Source organism: Xyrauchen texanus, chromosome 25 (assembly GCF_025860055.1).
Source record: "Xyrauchen texanus isolate HMW12.3.18 chromosome 25, RBS_HiC_50CHRs, whole genome shotgun sequence".
In the NCBI taxonomy this organism is placed as follows: Eukaryota; Metazoa; Chordata; class Actinopteri; order Cypriniformes; family Catostomidae; genus Xyrauchen; species Xyrauchen texanus.
The window spans coordinates 2999701-3022519 of NC_068300.1; the positions used below are offsets into that span (position 1 = coordinate 2999701).

At 41.9% G+C, this 22819-nt stretch overlaps 1 protein-coding gene and 1 pseudogene across 1 annotated transcript in view; one reads left to right on the top strand and one right to left on the bottom strand.

The window, feature by feature from the left end:
* Positions 1 to 22819, bottom strand: part of LOC127618552 (zinc finger protein 271-like) — a 125056-nt gene that overhangs the window by 11614 nt on the left and 90623 nt on the right. The window lies entirely within an intron of this gene.
* Positions 8091 to 22819, top strand: part of LOC127618929 (zinc finger protein 271-like) — a 173612-nt pseudogene continuing 158883 nt past the window's right edge.

The window sequence follows — 22819 nt, forward strand, 5'->3', positions numbered from 1 at the left end:
CACCTGCTCTCAAGATGAACATCTAAACACAAAAACATCATCATTATAATGGACTGACATTCATCAAACAGAAATACATTATTATAGGATTATAAACAGCTCTTTTAAATAACTTTGTTTCTCATGTGATAGCCTATAAATATTAAGGTGTATATGGAGTTTGGTTTCATTCTCCAGACATCAGGAATATTATAAATTATAACAGGCTTTATTTAACATATAACATCTTTGAACTACCCGATTTAATTTAATACCCGATCCTTCTAAAAGCTTCAGTATCGGATCAGTGCATCCCTACCTTTAAGCAGCTAGGAACATTTAAGAAAATTATGTCAAGCCTTTAGACAATTAGCTTCTAATAGGAGTTGACTGAATTGGAGGTGTACCTGTGTATTTACTTTAAGGCCTACCTTCAAAGTCAGTGCCTCTTTGCTTGACATCATGGGAAAATACAAAGAAATCAGCCAAGACTGGTTCATCCTTGAGAGCAATTTCCAAACACATAAAGGTACCACGTTCATCTGTATAAACAATACTACGCAAGTATAAACACAATGGGACCACGCAGCCAACATACCGCTCAGGAAGGAGACGAATTCTGTCTCATAGAGATGAATATAGTTTGGTGCAATTAGTGCAAATATATCCCAGAACAACAGCAAAGGACCTTGTGAAGACGCTGGAGGAAACAGGTAGACAAGTATCTATATCCACAGTAAAACGAGTCCTATATCGATATAACCTGGGAGGCTGCTCAGCCAGGAAGAATCCACTGCACCAAAATCGCCATAAAAAAGCCAGACTACAGTTTGCAAGTGCACATGGGGACAAAGATCTTGAAATATACTCTGATCTGATGAAACAGAAATGTAACTGTTTGGTCAAAATGATCATTGTTATGTTTGGAGGAAAAAGGGCGAGACTTGCAAGCCGAAGAACAACATCCCAACCATGAAGCATGGGGGTGGCAGCATCATGTTGTGGGGTGTTTGCTGAAGGAGGGACTGGTGCACTTCACAAAATAGATGGCATCATGAGGAAGGAAAATTATGTGGATATATTGAAGCAATATCTCAAGACATCAGCCAGGAAGTTAAAGCTCGGTCAAATAGACAACGATCCCAAATATACCTCCAAAAAGCTTATGTGAGCAAGGAAGCCTACAAACCCGACTCAGTTACACCAGTTCTGTCTGGAGGAATGAGCAACAATTCCAGCAACTTATTGTGAGAAGCTTATGGAAGGATACCCAAAATATCTGACCCAAGTTAAACAATTTACATTTACATTTATGCATTTGGCAGACGCTTTTATCCAAAGCGACTTACAGTGCACTTATTACAGGGACAATCCCCCCGGAGCAACCTGGAGTTAAGTGTCTAGCTCAAGGACACAATAGTGGTGGACGTGGGGATCGAACCAGCGACCTTCTGATTTACAGTTATGTGCTTTAACCCACTACACCACCACCACTCCTGAAAAAATAATTTAAAGGCAATACTAGCAAATACTAACAAAGTGTATGTAAACTTCTGACCCACTGGGAATGTGATGAAAGAAATAAAAGCTGAAATAAATAAAAGCTGAAATAAATAATTCTCTATTATTCTGACATTAACATTCTTAAAATAAAGAAATGATCCTAACTGACCTAAGACAGGGAATGTTTTCTATGATTAAATGTCAGGATTTGTGACATTTAAATGTGTGAGTTTAAATGTATTTGGCAAAGGTGTATGTAAACTTTTAACTTCAACTGAACATACTTGAGACTATTTATTATACGTGAAGCATTACTCGCACTGTTATGGATTGGTCTTAATGACATACCTGCATGGATCCGATACTGCAAACATATCCACGTCATGACACTTCCAGGAGTGCCAACACAAATATCTCGTATCATGCACCGGTTATCGATAAGTGCATGGAGAACAAATAAAAGGCCACTCTTTGCAATTAATTTAATTGCTGCAACTATCCGTACGTTTATTAATGTTGCCTTTCCTCACCATTCAAAATAATAGACGGCAGTCATTGAATTAGCCCACAATACAAAAAAATATATTTTTGTAAACAAAGACGGTTTTAAATTAAAAATAAATACACAATACTAGGAGAAAAACAGCAGTGTGCATTTTTGGAACACTAACAGCCCAATTCTATAAAAACTCTATAATTTAACACATTGGAACTCTGTTTTAAATCTACATTTTTTAATTATGTTCAAGTGTGAAATGCTCTTTTTCTATATAGTTTTATTATCTTCCATCAGCTCCACTGATAAAGTTAGTAACGTTTTCTGCATTAAAACATTTTTCACCCTCTCTCTGGCCTGACATGGATCAAGTTTTGTGTTATATTTACCATGATTTTACTACAGTATCCATATTTTAACAGTGATATTAAAAGTGACAACACAATAATAATACAGGAAAATGAAAACTGGTTAATTTTGTGTTATTATGGTTTTACCATAAATATCATAGTTTAACTGTGGTTACTGTAGTAATTTAATCATGGTATTTGATTTTTTTTTTTAAAAAAACACACGGAAGCTAAAAAAAAAAATCTTGGCTTTACTACAGTAGATACCATGACAGTGTGATGTTTTTGGTCTGAAACATGGTTTTACTATAGTGATATTGTAGTAAACATGACTGAGGTGGGATATGTTTGTTTTAGTATTTATGTTTTAATGGTTTTTTATGTTTCAAAACCATGTTTTAATAAAGATTATTCATAGTTAATCTTGTGATTACTTTGGTTTTATTACAAATACAATGATTAAACTACCTCAGAAATCACAGTTATTGTAGTGAAACCATAATAATCACACGAAACAAGTTCTCCACAGAATTCGTTTTCCTGTAGTATTATAGTTTCACTACGGATATAATGGTTAAATATAGTTACTATAGTAAAATCATGGTAAATGTATTGCGAGGGAAAGTAAAACTATTTCAGAAAACAAATTCCCCCTGAAGGGGCTCCGAAGTTTTTTGTGTATTTCTCCGTCACAAACGACGATAATAATCTTGTATTACGATCATTAAAACCCCAAAGAGAGAAAAACAACATGCACAGATATACACAAACATAAACTCACAAATGAAGATAAACACATTCAAACACTTACAGATAAATTCTTCTTCTTCTTCTTCTTCTTCTATTGTTGTTTTATGGCGGTTGGCAATCCAACTTAAATGGTGCTTTCCCGCCACCTACTGGATTGGAGTGTGGAGCGCTAAATGGTTGGAAAGTTGGAGAAAGGGGAGAGGAAAAAAAACCTATCTTATAATCTATTAATCAATCTTGTATCTTTTAAGAAATTAAATAATTCTTGATAAATTCTTGATTGCTTTGGGCCATTTCCTAGCAAAACCTGAAGAGATATGTCATTTACTCCCAAAGATCTTAAAGCTTGAGTTAGATGTAATCTTACTCTTTCATATGCATCACATTTTATAATTACATGTTCTACAGATTCTTCTAGACCACATTTATCACATTTACCATTCTCGTGTTTCCCTATTCTATACAAACACTTATTTAATGCACAATGTCCAATACGCATTCTAGAAATTAAAACGTCCTATTTCCTGTTTCCAAATTTTCTTCTTTCTAGACCAACTATTTTTTGAATATGATGCAAGTGTCTTCCTTTAATTCCACTATCCCATTCTTTCTGCCATATCTTTCTTATTTCATTCGCTATAATTCCTTTAACTTCCGTTTTACTAAATGATACTTGTATGTCAATTTGAGAATGATTCAAAGCCTGTTTAGCCAGATGGTCTGCCTCCTCGTTTTCTTTAACACCCACATGTGATGGTACCCACAAAAAATGTACAATAAGCCCAGATTGTTTTATATCAAATCTTGTCTTGCTACTGATATGCCACTTGACAAGCTACTGATAGCTGAAAGTGAATCTGTGCATATCACTGACCTTGTAGGTTGTATTTCCTCAAGCCATTGAAGAGCTAGGAATATTGCTATTAATTCAGAAGTAAATACCTAAATAAGGTTAGTGATCCTCTTTGAAATTTTAACTTTAAAATTAGGTATGTAAACTGCTGCTGCAGTAAATCCAGAATCTGGGTCCTTTGATCCATCTGTATAAATTTGCACTGCATTATAATATGTTTGATCAATATATTGATGTACTGTTACACTTTCCAACACATTTCTTTCCTTGTTATGTTTCTCTTCATACAACTGTAGGTCCACTAGATGCATAGGGAAAAGCCACAGAGGTATTGCTGACATAGCCACAGAAGGGGAACTGTTGATATCACTAACTCCTATGCTTTGTGCCTCCATATTAGCTGTCCATCCAAAACTTGTTGATTTTTTATATTCGTATTAACAGCAATTATTCAAGACTTTCTTAACTGGATGACTATCTGAATGACCTTTTATATTAATCCAATATCTCGTCTTTAATTTGAGCCTTCTAATTTCTAGAGGCATTTCGTTCATCTCTACTTGTACTGCTGTTATTGGAGATGATCTTATTGCTCCACAACATATTCTCATTGCTTGTGATTGCAGTGCCTCAACTTTTAAAAGTAATGTTTTAGATGCAGAACTGTACACCATGTTCCTTGTACGCATATAATGTCAGGATCATTTTCTTGATTTGTTATGAATTTCTTACATTTTTGTCCGCTAGCAATTCAACTTCTTGCATTCCATTGCAGGATCGTAAATACCATTATGAACCACCACATGCTGCCTGACTGTTTACTGTCTGACTGTTTGCTGTTTGCATTATAAGCCTTTCGTTTATCATATAAACATTAACATCCACTAATTCCAAGTACTTTTCAGCAGCTCTGATAATAATTTTAATTCTTTCTGTCCTACTTTCTTTTTTATATATATAATTTTTTTATATATTACAACCATTCTAATACACTTTTTTCATTTTCAATATATGGTGATATATATAAAAAAAAACATGTTATCGTTAATTTAATGAATTTCTCTAAACATGCATTATAATGAAGGCTTGAAATTGCTACTTTTTGAATTACAGATTTTAATGAAAGCATATCACTTAGGAGATATAGCTCAAAAATCATAGTAGCCCGCCCGATATGTAGCCCCGCCCCGTTCTGCAAGCTGCAGCCAGTGATACTTGAGCGCGTCAACACTCCAGTCCAGTAGGAGACGCAGAAGCGCCATTAAACACAAGAAGAAGAATTTATGTGTAAGTGTTTGAATGTGTTTATCTTCATTTGTGAGTTTATGTTTGTGTATATCTGTGCATGTTGTTTTTCTCTCTTTGGGGTTTTAATGATCGTAATACAAGATTATTATCGTCGTTTGTGACGGAGAAATACACAAAAAACTTCGGAGCCCCTTCAGGGGGAATTTGTTTTCTGAAATAGTTTTACTTTCCCTCGCAATACATTTACCATGATTTTACTACAGTAGGCCTAACTATATTTAACCATTATATCCGTAGTGAAACTATAATACTACAGGAAACCGAATTCTGTGGTTTAAAATCATAATATAGTGATTATTATGGTTTTACTACAATAACTGTAGTTTAACTGATTTCTGAGGTAGTTTAATCATTGTATTTGTAATAAAACCAAAGTAATCACAAGATTAACCATGAATAATCTTTATTAAAACATGGTTTTGTCCCAAAAATACTAAAACAAACATGTCCCACCTCAGTCATGTTTACTACAATATTACTATAGCAAAACCATGTTTCAGACCAAAAACATCACACTGTCATGGTAACTACTGTAGTCGTGATTTTTTTTTTAGCTTCAGTGTTTTTTTTAATCAAATACCATGATTAAATTACTACAGTAACCAGTTAAACTATGATATTTATGGTAAAACCATAATAACACAGAATTAACCAGTTTTCATTTTCCTGTATTATTATTATCGTGTCACTTTTAATATCACTGTTAAAATATGGATACTGTAGTAAAATCATGGTAAATATAACACAAAACTTGATCAATGTCAGGCCAGAGAGAGGGTGAAAAATGTTTTAATGCAGAAAACGTTACTAACTTTATCAGTGGAGCTGACGGAAGATAATAAAACTATATAGAAAAAGAGCATTTCACACTTGAACATAATTAAAAAATGTAGTTTTAAAACAGAGTTCCAATGTGTTAAATTATAGAGTTTTTATAGAATTGGGCTGTTAGTGTTCCAAAAATGCACACTGCTGTTTTTCTCCCAGTATTGTGTATTTATTTTTAATTTAAAACATCTTAGTTTACAAAAATATAGTTTTTTGTATTGTAAGCTAATTCAATGACTGCCGTCTATTATTTTGAATGGTTAGGAAAGGCAACTTTAATAAATGTACGGATAGTTGCAGCAATTAAATTAATTGCAAAGAGTGGCCTTTTATTTGATCTCCATGCACTTATCGATAACCGGTGCATGATACGAGATATTTGTGTTGGTTCTCCTGGAAGTGTCATGACGTGGATATGTTTGCAGTATCGGATCCATGCAGGTATGCCATTAAGACCAATCCATAACAGTGCGAGTAATGCTTCACGTATAATAAATAGTCTCAAGTATGTTCAGTTGAAGTTAAAAGTTTACATACACCTTTGCCAAATACATTTAAACTCACAAATTTAATGTCACAAATCCTGACATTTAATCATAGAAAACATTCCCTGTCTTAGGTCAGTTAGGATCATTTCTTTATTTTAATATGTTAATGTCAGAATAATAGTAGAGAGAATTATTTATTTCAGCTTTTATTTCTTTCATCACATTCCCAGTGGGTCAGAAGTTTACATACACTTTATGTAAGTATTACTGTTAGTATTTGCTAGTATTGCCTTTAAATTGTTTAACTTGGGTCAGATATTTTGGGTATCCTTCCATAAGCTTCTCGCAGTAAGTTGCTGGAATTGTTGCTCATTCCTCCAGACAGAACTGGTGTAACTGAGTCGGGTTTGTCACACACTTTTTGGAGGTATATTTGGGATCATTGTCTATTTGCAACCAAGCTTTAACTTCCTGGATGATCTCTTGATATATCGCTGCAATATATCCACATAATTTTCCTTCCTCATGATGCCATCTATTTTGTGAAGTGCACCAGTCCCTCCTTCAGCAAAGCACCCCAAAACATGATGCTGCCACCCCCATGCTTCATGGTTGGGATGGTGTTCTTCGGCTTGCAAGTCTCACCCTTTTTCCTCCAAACATAACAATGATCATTTTGACCAAACAGTTACATTTCTGTTTCATCAGATCAGAGTAAATTTCAAGATCTTTGTCCACATGTGCACTTGCAAACTGTAGTCTGGCTTTTTTTGGCGATTTTGGAGCAGTGAATTCTTCCTGGCTGAGCAGCCTTTCAGGTTATATCGATATAGGACTCGTTTTACTGTGGATATAGATACTTGTCTACCTGTTTCCTCCAGCGTCTTCACAAGGTCCTTTGCTGTTGTTCTGGGATATAGTTGCACTAATTGCACCAAACTATGTTCATCTCTATGAGACAGAATGCGTCTCCTTCCTGAGCGGTATGGTGGCTGCGTGGTCCCATTGTGTTTATACTTGCGTAGTATTGTTTATACAGATGAACGTGGTACCTTTATGTGTTTGGAAATTGCTCCCAAGGATGAACCAGTCTTGGCTGATTTCTTTTGATTTTCCCATGATGTCAAGCAAAGAGGCACTGACTTTGAAGGTAGGCCTTAAAGTAAATACACAGGTACACCTCCAATTCAGTCAACTCCTATTAGAAGCTAATTGTCTTAAAGGCTTGACATAATTTTCTGAAATGTTCCTAGCTGCTTAAAGGTAGGGATGCACTGATCCGATACTGAAGCTTTTAGAAGGATCGGGTATTAAATTAAATCGGGTAGTTCAAAGATGTTATATGTTAAATAAAGCCTGTTATAATTTATAATATTCCTGATGTCAGGAGAATGAAACCAAACTCCACATACACCTTTATATTTATAGGCTATCATATGAGTTATTTAACAGAGCTGTTTATAATCCTATAATAATGTTTTTGAGTGATGAATGTCAGTCCATTGTAATGATGATGTTTTTGTGTTTAGATGTTCATCATGAGAGCAGGTGGATGTGATCTACAGTAAATCAGTAGGAACTGATCTGTCCATGCTGGATATTGATGATTTCAGCACAAAAATCTCTCAGCTGAAGAAAGAGGTGACGTCACTGAAGACAAAACTGATGGAGAGAGACAACGGGTTACAGGTTAAACATTCATTTCATTCTTAAAGTTGAGATTGTAAGCTTTTAAATGATGTGATATGATGAACGGTACAGATGTGATTGTGTTGTGTTTGTCAGGAGCTGGAAAAGGTTTCCTGTCAATCTTCAGTGTGTGTGACTGATGGGACCTCCACAGAATGTCAGGATTCAGTGTGGAGCGGCAGAGATCAGTCCACACCACAGCGACTGCTGGACAAACTCTCTAAACAGAGATCCAGAGACACACAGGACTCACAGCTCACTTTAATCTGTTCTACTGACTGTAATCGGGGTGATCAAAACTACACAGAGTCTCTGACTTCTGTCTGTAACGCTGGAGAACAGCAAATGCTGCAGACACCAGTGAAGATCGAAGTGAAACAGGAGGAGATAAAAGTAGAGGAACAACAGAGTAATGAAGATGATGGTGATGATCAAACCTCCACAGAGTCTCTGACTTTTGTCTGTAACGCTGGAGAGCAGCAGATGCTGCCGATACCAGTGACGATCGAAGTGAAACAGGAGGAGATAAAAGTAGAGGAACAACAGAGTAATGAAGATGATGGTGATGATCAAACCTCCACAGAGTCTCTGACTTTTGTCTGTAACGCTGGAGAACAGCAGATGCTGCAGATACCAGTGACGATCGCAGTGAAACAGGAGGAGATAAAAGTAGAGGAACAACAGAGTGATGATGGTGATGATCAAACCTCCACAGAGTCTCTGACTTCTGTCTGTAACGCTGGAGAACAGCAGATGCTGCAGATACCAGTGAAGATGTGTTCAGTGAAGCTGCTGGACTGCAAGAACCTGATGAAGATGAGAGGAGAAAACAAAGTAGAGGAACAACAGAGTAATGAAGATGATGGTGATGATCAAACCTCCACAGAAACTCTGACTTCTTTCTGTAACGCTAGAGAACAGCAGATGCTGATGACACCAGTGAAGATCGAAGAGAAGCAAGAGGAGATAAAAGAAGAGAACACAGTAGAGGAACAACAGGGAGAAGAAGATGATTATTTTTCTTCAGGTATGTTTCTTCCTTTAATAATTTATATCAATCAACTGTAATTTTACAAGTCATTTATATTCAAAACAGATCCCTGTTGTTTTTATTTTTGTTTAAGTGCTCAGTTTAAAAAGGTGCATGTACTACAGTGTTCCCCTTCTGTCGCTCTCTCCACATTGTGTCGGAGAAGCGACACTAGGGGTCTCTCTTGAGTGCCGAAATATGCCTCTGACTTATGAAAAAAGGCCAATGAGAAGTTGGCAGAGAGTATTTGCATACCCCGCCCCCGGACATACGGGTATTTAGGCTGGGCGAATACGGGAGTCCATTCAGAAAATTTCTTCGGAGCCGATGGTCGTGTATGCAGTCTGCTGCGAGTTACACACACACACCAAGTTTCCATGTATACCTCTGACGATCTGCATGCTGTTGGATCTGACGGCGCATAACAGCGGCTTTCTCCTTCTCTGTGCAAGGCTGTGCATTGTTGCCCCTAGGCGCTTCGACAGCGCAGACAAAACTCGAAAGAGTTTCTATAAAAGAGTGATTTTATTTAAAAGAGTAATTTCCTCTAAAAGAGCAAAAACACAGCAACGTTGAACGTCCTTTTCAAGACGCGTCTTTTTCAAGATTCCTTTCTGCCCCTTTGTTATTCCTGGTTGCGGTAGAGTGCTCTCTGCTTCAGACGGCCACATGCATTGTCTCGTGTGTTTGGGCAGCGATCACACTGAGGCTGGGTTTCTGGATGGTTCATGTTCTCACTGCGAGAATATGACCATGACAACGTTGCGGTCGTGGCTTGCTTTCAACCGAGAGCAAGCCACTCCAGCCGCCCCCCGCATTGCTCCTTCTTCCCATAGGATTGAGGACGGTGCGGCTGGCGCTGGGGGCGATTTGGGGACCCCCTCGGACCTCCCGCTCCCCGGCACGCGCCCCTTCCGCCACGCACGCCATGGCCCTCCTGCAAGTCCACCAGGCCAAGGCGCTTAGTAACATGCACGGGGGTGGCCCTAATCCCGATGTGCTGCAGGAACTGCACTCAGCGACCGACCTCGCGCTGAGGGCGACGAAGGTCAGAGCGCAGTCACTCGGACAGGCGATGGCCACACTAGTGGTCCAGGAACGTCACCTTTGGCTGAACTTAGTCGAGATGCGTGAAGCTGACAAGACTCGCTTCCTGAACGCCCCTGTCTCCCAGATCGGCCTCTTCGGCGACACAGTCTAGGACTTCGCCCAACAGTTCTCCACGGTGAAAAAGCAGACGGAGTCGATTTCTCACATTGTGCCCCGCCGCAAGACTGTCGCCATGGGCCATGCCCCGCCTACTCGCTGAGGGCATCCCCCTGAGGCTAAGAAACCAGACTCTGCTCCGCCTCAACCCGGGCCTAGCTCTCAGACCTAGCGTCGAGCACCCCGCAGGCGGTACACGCCCCCTGTCACACGGACCCCCTCGAGGACCCAGAGGGCTCCCAGGCGCTCCTGAGACAGTCGACCCAGAGTCCAAGACGTTAGCTCCGGAGGTGGTAAGACCGCTCTGTCCCCTGGTGGAGGGCCATGAGGAGAATCTTGTTTTTTTTTCATTTGCCGCACCCCCTAACAGGGGCTGCGGTACCCACATTCTCAATAAAAGAGCTATTTCCTTTGTCTCTTTTCCGCAGTACACGGCAAGCATGCCATTTCCCTGCGCACGGAAATCGCCACTCTTTTACTCAAAGACGCGATAGAGCCTGTCCCTCCAACCGAAATGAAGAAGGGTTTCTACAGCCCTTACTTCATTGTACCCAAGAAAGGCGGCGGCTTACGACTGATCTTGGACCTGCGAGTTTTCAACCGGGCTCTGCTGAAACTCCTGTTCAAAATGCTCACGCAAAGACAGATTCTGACTGGCGTCTGGCATCTAGATTGGTTCGCAGCGGTAGACCTGAAGGATGCGTACTTTCACGTCTCAATTTTGCCGCGACACCGACCCTTCCTACGGTTCGCGTTCGACGGCCAGGCGTATCAGTACAAAGTCCTCCCCTTCGGCCTGTCTCTGTCCCCTCGCGTCTTCACGAAAGTCGCAGAGGCAGCCCTTTCCCCGCTCTGAGAAGCCAGCATCCGCATACTCAACTACCTCGACGACTGGCTCATCCTGGCACACTTGCAAGCATTACTATGCGCTCACAGAGACCAGGTGCTCAGGCACCTCAGCCATTTGGGGCTTCAGGTCAACTGGGAAAAGAGCAAGCTCGCCCCAGTTCAGAGCATCTGTTTTCTCGGCATGGAGTTAGTCTAAATGTCAGCATGTCTCACCAACGAGCGTGCTCAGTCGGTGCTGATCGTGCTCGCTTCCTTCAAGCCAGGCACAATGGTCCCTTTAAAACTTTTCCAAAGGCTCTTGGGGCATATGGCGTCCTCCGCGGCGGTCGCGCCGCTGGGGTTGATGCATATGAGACCACTTCAGCACTGGCTCCAGACTCAAGTCCCGAGATGAGCATGGCGCCGCGGCATGCACCAGGTAATGATCACCACCGCCTGCCTCCAAACACTCAAACCCTGGACAGACCTCTGCTTTCTACGGGCAGGAGTACCCTGGCAGCAGGTGTCCCGACGCATCCTGGTCACGACCGATGCCACCAGATCGGGTTGGGGCGCCATGTGCAACGGGCACGCAGCCGCGGGCCGTTGGAAAGGGGCCCCGCTGCGCTGGCACATCAACTGCCTAGAGTTGCTGACTGTTTTCTTTGCCCTCAGGAAGTTCCTCCCGTTAGTTCGGGACAAACATGTCCTAGTCAGGTCAGACAGCACCGCAGTGGTGGCGTACATAAATCGCCAAGGCGGCGTACGCTCCCACCACATGTCACGACTCGCCCGTCGTCTCCTCCTTTGGAGCCATCAGCGACTCAAGTGGAGGCTTCACCCCCAGTCGGTCCAGCTGATTTGGGAACGATTCGGCAAGGCCCAGGTAGACCTGTTTGCCTCCCAAGAAACCTCCCATTGCCCACTCAGGCTCCCCTCGGGGCAGACGCTCTGGCACACAGCTGGCCCACGGGGCTATGCAAGTACGCATTCCCCCAGTGAGCCTTCTTGCACAGGTGCTGTGCAAGGTCAGGGAGGACGAGGAGCAAGTCACCTTAGTGGCCCCCTACTGGCCCACTCGGACTTGGTTTTCGAACCTCACGCTTCTCGTGACAGCTCCTCCCTGGCGAAGTCCCCTGAGGAAGGACCTCCTCTCTCAGGGACGGGGCACGCTCTGGAACCCACACCCAGACCTCTGGAACCTCCACGTCTGGCCCTTGGACGGGATGCGGAAGAGCTAGCCGGTCTACCAACGACCGTTGTGGACACAATCAACCAAGCCAGAGCTCCTTCTACCAGGCACCTTTAAGCCCTGTTCGTGCCTGTTCGCAAATTGGTGTTCTTCCCGAGCCGAAGACCCGCAGAGACGCGCCGTTAGGTCAGTGCTTCTGTTCCTACTGGAAAGGTTGGATGGGAGGCTGTCGCCTTCCACCCTCAAAGTGTATGTCGCCTCCATCGCGGCTCACCACGATACTGTAGATGGTAAGTCTCTGGGTAAGCACGACTTAATCATCAGGTTCCCGAGAGGCGCCTGGAGGTTAAATCCCTCCCGGCCAGGCCTAGTTCCCTCTTGGGATCTCTCAGTGGTCCTCACGGGCCTCCAGAGACCCCCCTTCGAACCGCTAGACTCAGCTGGACTTAGGGCCCTCTCTCTCAAGACTGCCCTGCTGATCGCACTCACTTCCATCAAGAGGGTCAGGGACCTGTAAGCGTTCTCTGTCAGCGACACTTGCCTGGAGTTCGGTCCGGCAGACATGTACGTGATCCTAAGACCGCGACCGGGCTACGTGCTCAAGGTTCCTACCACACCCTTCAGAGATCAGGTAGTGAACCTGCAAGCGCTGTCTCGGGAGGAGGCAGACCCAGCCCTTTCGTTGCTGTGTCCAGTACGTGCTTTGCGTACCTATTTGGACCGCACGCAGAGCTCTAGACGTTCTGAGCAGCTCTTTGTCTGCTTTGGGGGACAGCAGAAAGGGAATGCTTTCTCCAAACAGAGGCTCGCCCACTGGGTTGTCGACGCCATTACTTTGGCTTATCACACCCAGGCCATGCAACTCCCCTTGCGGGTCCGAGCACACTCAACTAGAAGTGTCGCGTCCTCGTGGGCACTGGCCAGGGGCACCTCCCTAGCAGACATTTGTAGAGCAGCAGGGTGGGCAACACCCAATACCTTCACGAGATATTACAATCTCCGGGTTGAGTCTGTATCGTCTCGTGTTTTCTCAGGCCCGAGCCCGTAGAACTCAGTAACACGCTGACGAACTGACTGGGTGAATCGCTTGTGCCTAGCGCCCTTTCCCTCAGCCGAGGTAAAATAGTGCGCCTTGTTTCCCAGGGCGTCCCACTTCTCGGATCCCTGGTTGATTCCTCCCCAGCCCTCTGGGTCTGCAGTTCAGTGGAGGAACTCGCCGACCCAGTCCACTATGGGTACTTACCCTGTACTGGAATAGGTGCTCCACAGGCGAGTGGACTCCCGTGTCTCCCTTAGGCAGTCCCAGCTGCCTCAGTCGCCGTGCTGTAGCAACTCCCCCTCTCCGAGGCTGGATCTACCACCGTGCCAAACTTCCCACATAGGCCCTAAGATGGCCATGTGATGTGTTCGCCACCTTTACCTCCCCTGCAGGGTAGGTGTGTTCTCCGCAGGGTCTTCTCCTCCTGAAAGAATAGGAAACTGGGTAAGACCTTCTTCCCTTAATGCATGTAAGGGCCCCGGAGGTGATTGCTCTATGCAAGAAACATAGAGAGAAAAGAGGCCCAGCCAGGCTTGGCCCGTTCCCAGGTTGGCAAGCATCACCTTGTTCCCCTCTCTAGTGTAACCAGAAGGATCCTGATGTCTTAATGGGGCATTGGGGAAGGGTACGTGCAGCCGAATACAGTTGGTCACGTTTGCACAGAAGAACACCTGCCCGCTTCTGTATCAGCAGTTCACGTACACGGCTCAGCGCATGGCATGATTAAAGTGGGACCCCTAGTGTCGCTTCTCCGACACAACGTGGAGAGAGCGACAGAAGGGGAACGTCTAGGTTACGTATGTATCCCCGATGGAGGGAAGGAGACGTTGTGTCCTCCCTGCCATGACTCTGAACCGAGCCACTGTTGTGGCCGGACCATTTCCGGCTCCTCAGAAAAATCCTGAATGAACTCCCGTATTCATCCCGCCTAAATACCCATATGTCCGGGTGTGGGGTATGCAAATACTGTCTGCCAAGTTCTTATTGGCCTTTTTTCATAAGTCAGAGGCATATTTCGGCACTCGAGAGACCCCTAGTGTAGCTTCTCTGAAACAACGTCTCGTTCCCTCCATCGGGGAACAGAGGTTACATATGTAACCTAGACGTTTTTTGCACTGCTTTTTACCTGCGGCGCTGCACGTATTTGGATCTACAGTGTAGCAGCGGGGAACAAAGAAAAGAAAACGTGATTATTTGTGCTTGCCCCTCTTAAGAGAAAGAAAGATGCAAATAATGAATAAAGTACACTATTATTCTTCTATCGTTATACTTTGTTAGTTTGATTTCTAAGCCAGAGGTTCTCAATTGGACAGATTTTTCAATTAATATCAAGTGGCAACCCACCATATTGAAGAACACAACCTGTATTTAAAGGGTCATGAAACACTAAACTACATTTACTGAGATGTTATCAGATATGTACAACGATAAGCCAGAACATTATGACCACTCACAGTTTAAATAAATACCGTTATTCATCTCCTAACAAGGCCACATGTCAAGGTTTGGGTAGATTAAATGGTAAGCCAACAATCAGTTCTCGTTGTCAACATGTTGAATGGAGGAGAAATAGGCAGGAGTAAAGACGCGAGTGACTTTGACAAGGGCCAAATTGTTATGGTCAGACGACTGAGTCAGAGCATCTGTGAAACAACTTGTGGGGTGCTCCCAGTCAGCAGTGGTGAGTACATACCGACAGTGGTCTGAGGAGGGACAAACCACAAATCGGAAAAAGGCTGTTGGGCGCCCAAGGACCATCGATGCACGAGGGCAACGAAGGCTATCCCATCTGTTCTGAACTGACAAAAGTCACAGAAAATTTTGAATGATGGTTACAGAAGGAATGTGTCACAATATCAGTGCATCACACCCTGCTGTATATGTGGCTTCACAGAAGTGGACCTTGAAACAGTGGAAGAAGGTCGCCTGGTCCGATGTGTCATGTTTTCTATTACATCATGTGGACGGCCTTGTCCATTGGTGAGACTATGGATTGCTCCTAATTTCTAAATAAATTTGAGTATTTGTTGTTTAAAAAATTAACTAAAAGCCTAAGCACATTTAACTACAACTTATAAAGTATAAAAATGATTTCTTATGCAGTATATTCACTCTTAACTGATTTAATATTAATCTATTCTAGTTACCAGTTAGTGTTACTGCAGTTTAGTAAGGATGATTATTAGGGCTGCCACTGTTACCAGTTTTACTTTGTACAAGGGAAAACACTGGTGTGAAATTTTATATCGGTGGAAACATGATGAATGAAACATCCAATATCAATACAATAGCCTAACAAATAGAATAGCCTTAAAATAGATTAGTTGCATAATAAAGAGTTTGTGACCCATGATAAATGAACCTTAATAAAGCATTGAAATCCAGAAGCTCTTTACCAACGTATCACACTATACATGCATCAAAGTATGCACATTGAGGTACCGAATATAATGTACATGTTGTGTAACTGTTAGAAATCTTGGATTCTGAATGACACAAGAAATGCTGCTGTACACACAAACCTGTGTATGTGCTGAAAAATGCTGGAAGTGAGAACAGAACTCTGGAATGGTCCTTTACACTCGGGGTGTGTCGACTTCCTGTTGCTGATGGCACGCTGCACAAGTGTTTGTAGCCTGCTTCACATTGCTTATTCCACGTGTTTCAGGTTTTTCTGCTTTTCTACTGTTTCGTCTGTGTGTACAGCTATGCCCAAAAGTATTGGCAGTGACATACATTATGTGTTTAGCAAAGTTTGCTGCTTCAGTATTTGTAGATTATTTTTTTCACATGTTTCTATGGTATACTGGAAAACAATGATAAGCGTTTCATAAATTTTAAGGGATTTTATTGGCAATAACTCAATTTATGCAAAGAGTCAATATTTACAGTGTTGACCCTTGTTGTTCATAACCTTTGCAATTCACTCTGGCATGCTGGATATCAGCTTCTGGGACAAATCCTGACTGATGGCGATCCATTCTTGCCTTATTAGTGCTCGGAGTTGATCACAATTTGTGGGCTTCTGCTTGTCCACTCACCTTTTGAGGATTGACCACAGGTTCTCTATGGGATTAAGATCCGGGGAGTTGCCTGGCCACGGATCAAAAATTTCAATGTAATGATCTCCAAGCCACTTCATTATTACTCTTGCCTTGTTACATGGTTCTCCATCATGCTGGACAATTCACGGATCATCACCAAATTGTTCCTGGATCTTTGGGAGAAGTTGCTCTTGCAGGACATTTTGATACCACTCTTTATTCATGGCAGTGTTTTTGGGCAAAATTGTGAGAGAGCCCACTCTCTTGGATGAAAAGCAACCCCACACATGGATGGTCTCCGGATGCTTCACTTTTGGCATGACACAGGACTCATGGTAGCATTCACCTTTTCTTCTCCAGACTATCAATTTTCCAGATGTCCCAAACAGTCGGAAGGGGGCTTCATTAGAGAAAATAACTTCGCACCAGTCTTCTGCTGTCCAATCCTTGTACTTCCTGCAGAATTTCAGTCTGTCCTTGATGTTTTTCTTGGAGAGAAGTGGCTTCTTTGCTGCATTTCTTCATAACGGGTCATTGTACAAAAGTCTTAGCCTCACTGTGCGTGCAGATGCACTCACACCAACCTGCTGCCAATATTGAGCAAGCTCCATAGCTGACTCCTCAGGTGGAGATGGTCCTGGTGCTTGCTAAACACTCTGGGATGTCCTGAAGCCTTCTTCACTGCAGTTGAACCTCTCTCCTTGAAGTTCTTGATGATCCGGTAAATGGTTCTTTCAGGTGCAATATTCTTTGCAGCAATTTCCTTGCATGTGAGGCCATTTTGATGCAAAGCGATGATGGCTGCATGTCTTTCTTTAGAGGTAACCATTGCTTTACCTCTTGTTTTCTAAAACAATAATTATTCTCCCTAATTTATCTTTAATCTCTTTGAGACATTTGAATTGTAGATATTTATTTACCAATATAATGACTCCCCTGCTCTTACTTGAGCCAGCACTATAGAAAACATGTCCACCCCATATCTTCCCAAATTTGTCCAATAGTATCCAGCTGCAGTCCTGCAACACCACCAGTTTCAGAACCCCAGTTTCAGAACCCCAGCGCCAGACTTGAAGTGAGTGGCGGAGCTTACGTTCTAAACCGAGTAGCGCCACCTAACGTTTTGGAGCGTAGTTTGCTTTTATTACAAACGAAACATCATACTTTATACGTATGTTATAATGATACATTAAGGTACAGTAAAATAAGCATTTTAAAACATTGATCTTGTGTAATATAATTGTATATAGTTATCCGTTTCATTGTATTATGAGAGTTACTTCCTGATCATGATGGTGAAAAATAATGCTTGAAACTTAAAGAGAGAAAATTCAGCATAATTTTAAAAGAAACAATAAAAATATATACAACAAATGAGCAATTCACCCCTAGGCCCATTTTATCATGACAATCCTGTATAAATTAAACTTAAAATGTATCAAATGAGGAATTCACTCTCAGGCCCATTTTGTCCTTACATTCTTGCAAAAATAACTCCATGTCATCCCTGAACACAAAATGAAATAGAAAGGGCTCTCTGGAAGCTTCTGACTGTTCCAGGAGATTGTTGCGGGCCTTTTCCTTGTCGTCTTCATTCATTCGAATGAAAAGAGGCTCTTCCACTGGACCCCTGAGCAGATGGCTGTTGGAATCGAGCAAACAATTTAACACCTTCACAAGATGTCTTCAGAACGTCACCGCAAGGCCCATTTACAACACGCAAAAATGTATCGAACCATCCGTAGAATTGTTTTTTTAATACAATAAAGTATGACAACATATTCAAGCTTCAATAAGATGATAAAGTTATGCACAAATTAAATATTTAGCAGATAAACGCTGAACTTAATATATGCGATAATTTTTCACCACATGATGTCAAAAACGTTACACAACTCACCATGCTCTCCGCCATGCTTGTCTCATTGTCAATAACTCCACCCCTCACTTCAGGTTCTGGCACTGGGGTTCTGAAACTGGGGTCTGCAGCTGGATATATCTCAATTTGTCAGCGTCCTGCGGAGAAACTATATCATATTTCTTACTTTTAAGAAAATAAATAACCTTCCTTTTTTATATGTGGTGCCCCATAGATACACGTATATTAACATTTTACATTTTGATAATAATAATAGAAAAAATTAATTGTCAAAAACAAGATTATACAGACTACATTTCCCATTAGTGAAACAATCAAACCCTGAACCCCCCCAAACAATCCAATAAGCAGAATGAACACAAAGAATGTGTAGATTCATACCGAAATGTCTCAAAGTGATCCTCCACAAAACAAATTCCAGCCAATATAAAACTGTTTAGTTTCCTCAGACAGACGAATGTTCAGTGAGCCAGCTGTTATGAGTTCAGCAGATGACGTAATAATTCCAAAATCCCGTAAAAATACTCCACAAAACAAACCCCAGCCAGCAGAAGGCATAAGCACAATAAACAAACAGTATCATTCACAAATGACCCGAAGCAGTTTTATTCCACAAAACAAGCTCCAGCGGCTAGGCGGAACCAACACAAAAAGAAACAAATCAGGCATCCCGATGGTCAAGTCAATTCACTCGGGGGCCACATAAAAGTATGTACCATGACTTAGTACGTCGGCTTTAGAAAATACATGTGAGCTTGTAGATATTTGTGGCCATCCGTAGTGTCTGTTCTCAATAAATCACTAAAAGTGATCCTCCGTCAATGCAAAGGAAAAGGCCACTCACAAAACAAACTCCAGTCGCTAAGTGGAGTCAATGCAAAAAGAAACAAAAATGGCACACAGCTTCCTCCTACAATAGAGTAACTGTAAAGTGAGTCGATCCACTTACATAAGAAACACCCAATGGTTTATTCACCCATTGTTTGTATAAAAAACGACCTTCGCTTCTATTCACAGCTTGTTTCTTGCATTCCCTGAACCGATCGCGTTTCTCTCTTGTCGAACTCGCAAAGTCCAGGAACAAGAAAATATTATGATTCTTCCAAGAAATGTTTCCTTTGCTCCTCGCCTGGTGCAACACAAGATCTTAATCGGATGATCTCATAAATTTGGCCAGGATCGATCGGGGTCTGTCTCCCCCAGCAGATCTCTGAGCCGGAATCAGTGAGCTCCCTCAATTTCCAGCTTGTGGCTTATTATGTCGAGTTTGCTTGACATAATAAGAGATTAGAGAGCTATGCATTACATTTTACACAAAAGAACAAATTAACACAATACAAACCCAATCTAGCAAAACATTAATTATAACAATGTTGGGAAGAAGTATGCGAGTGCATGTTATGGCTTCTTAAGTAGGCATCATAAATGGTTATCACTGTATATAGGAACAACTTTAATGTAAAGTGCACGTAATCCAAGTCAAGTGGCCTAAGATCTAAAAAAGTTGTCTAAAAAAAGGCTCACTGCCCTAAAGATCTATTCACATTGTACAGTATATTTCACAGCAAGCACATTTATAGGCTTTCATCATTACTAGGGAATCTGGGGCCCATCAAGTTCACAATCTATTGTGCTATGATGTTGTAGGGGGGGTTTAAAATTATTTATTTAATTTATTCATTTTAAGCAGCGCAATGCGACATCAGAACACAGGGCACAAGTGTTTAGAAGTACCCATATAAATACACACTACTGCTGATTCTAGGGTGGACAGGTGTTAATTTCAAACCTTGATGACTATAATCATTAAATGCAGTTATTAGGCAGAATAAACAGTATATAGAAAAACCTCTTGCACTGCAAACACTAATTAATACTGGACATTTGTTGTGTTCTGACATTTAATGTTCAATTTGTTGTTACATTTCTCCCTCTTGAATTGATTTTTGTCTATTTACTGTGTTTATTGTAGATCTGATGGAAGTGAAAGAGAAATGTCAAGAACTGAATAAAGTGGAGGACCAACATCAGTGTCAGAAACATCATGATTTTATATCTGGAGAAAAATCTTTGAGTTGCTCAAAGACTAAGAAGAATTTATCACCAGAAAAGCGTAAAAGAAAAACAGCCAAAAATACTTTCACCTGCTCACAGTGTGGAAAGATTTTCACAAATAAGATCTGGTTTAATAAACACATGAAAGTTCATATTGGTGAGAAACCTTACACGTGCCATCAGTGTGGGAAAAGTTTTGCATATACAGTTTGTCTCAAAGGTCATCTCCGCTGTCATTCTGGAGTGAGACCATTTAAATGTGATAAGTGTGGTAAAACATTTGTTTTGAATTCAAGCCTAAGAAAACATCTGAAAACTCACACAGATGAGAAGCCTTACAAGTGTTATTTTTGTGGAAACCGTTTTGCACAACTGTCCTATTTGAAAAAGCACCAGAAAATACATACCGGTGTGGGGGCTCATATGTGCTTTGAATGTGGAAAGATCTTTACTACAGCCGGCAGCATGAAACAGCACCAAAGAATTCATACTGGAAAAAAACCTTATGCTGCGTTCACACCGGACGCGAATAGCGCGTCAGGCGCGAGTGATTTCAATGTTAAGTCAATGCAAAGACGCATTACGCGCGTAAAAAATTCCTGCGGCGCGAATGAGGTGTAGAGCGCGGCGCGGTAGACGCGAATACGCCTCATTCGCACGAATGGAGCGAATTGAGCGTCTGGCGCGTTACGCGCGAATGGTGCATTTTGTGCATTCACGCGTTTGACGCGAATTCGCGTCTGCCGCCCGAGTTGAAAAATCTGAACTTTGGCGTCAATTCGCGCCGCGTTAACCAATCAGGAGCCTAGCTGCCTGCTGTCACTCAGGAGGTAAAGTGACGTAAACTCCCGCTCGGAATCTTTCATTCCAAAATCACTGACAGCTAACTTATGGAGGAAAAATTAATTCTTGCTGTAAGCAGTCACCCAGAATTGTACGATTCCACTTCATATTTTTACAGAGACAGGAACAAAAAGGACCTCGCTTGGAAGAGGGTCAGTGAGGAGATTGGGCAACCTGGTAAGTTGTAAATACAAATTAATCTTTAATATTTGTCCACTGCATTAGTGGAGAGAGTCACGCTCTGTATTTGCTCAGAGCAAATACAGAGCGGTGACTCTCCACTAATGCTCGATCAACATCAGCCATCTTGTAAAAAGATGGCCGTCAACGAGTTTCAGCCTCCGACGCGCGACACGCGTAAATTTCGCTTCAAACTTTTGTTTTTTACGCGCGTCAATTTCGCTCTTGACGCGCGAATGGATTCAAAGTGGTCAAGCGTATAACTAGACGCGGTAGGCGAGAATTTGACGCGCTATTCGCGTCCGTTGTGAAAGCTGCATTACAAGCGCTCACACTGTGGAAAGAGTTTCCCTCAGTCACAATACCTGAAATCACACGAGAGAATTCATACTGGAGAAAAACCTTACCTGTGCTCACACTGTGGAAAGAGTTTCACTCAGTCACAATACCTGAAGGCACATGAGAGAATTCATACTGGAGAAAAACCTTACAAGTGCTCACACTGTGAAAAGAGTTTTACTCAGTCACAATACCTGAAGGCACACGAGAGAATTCATACTGGAGAAAAACCTTACAAGTGCTCACACTGTGGAAAGAGTTTCACTCAGTCACAATACCTGAAAACACACGAGAGAATTCATACTGGAGATAAACAACTAAAACTGCTCTTCATTTGAAAAGTTTCAGGGCAGCAAGTAATCTACATAGACATGTAAATATAATTGCCCAAGTAGACACACTGAGCAAAAAGCATCTTCAGATCCAACAAGATTAAGTAAATAGTTGGAAAGATGAACCCAAAGATGGAATTTTTCCAAATTGAGTAGCATCCTCTGAAAATCCCCTGCTGATATTGTACGTTTGCCCACTGACAAACAAATGAACATTCTATAATTTTAATGGTAGGTTAATTTGAACAGTGAGAGACAGAATAACAACAAATAAATCCAGAAAAACGCATGTCAAAAATGTTATCAATTGAATTGCAAAACCCTTGTTGGTAATCACATAGGTCAGACATTTCTTGTAGTTGGCCACCAGGTTTGCACACATCTCAGGAGGGATTTTGTCCCACTCCTCTTTGCGGATCTTCTCCAAGTCATTAAGGTTTCGAGGCTGACGTTTGGCAATTCGAACCTTCAGCTCCCTCCACAGATTTTCTATGGGATTAAGGTCTGGAGACTGGCTAGGCCACTCCAGGACCTTAATGTGCTTCTTCTTGAGCCACTCCTTTGTTGCCTTGGCCATGTGTTTTGGGTCATTGTCATGCTGGAATACC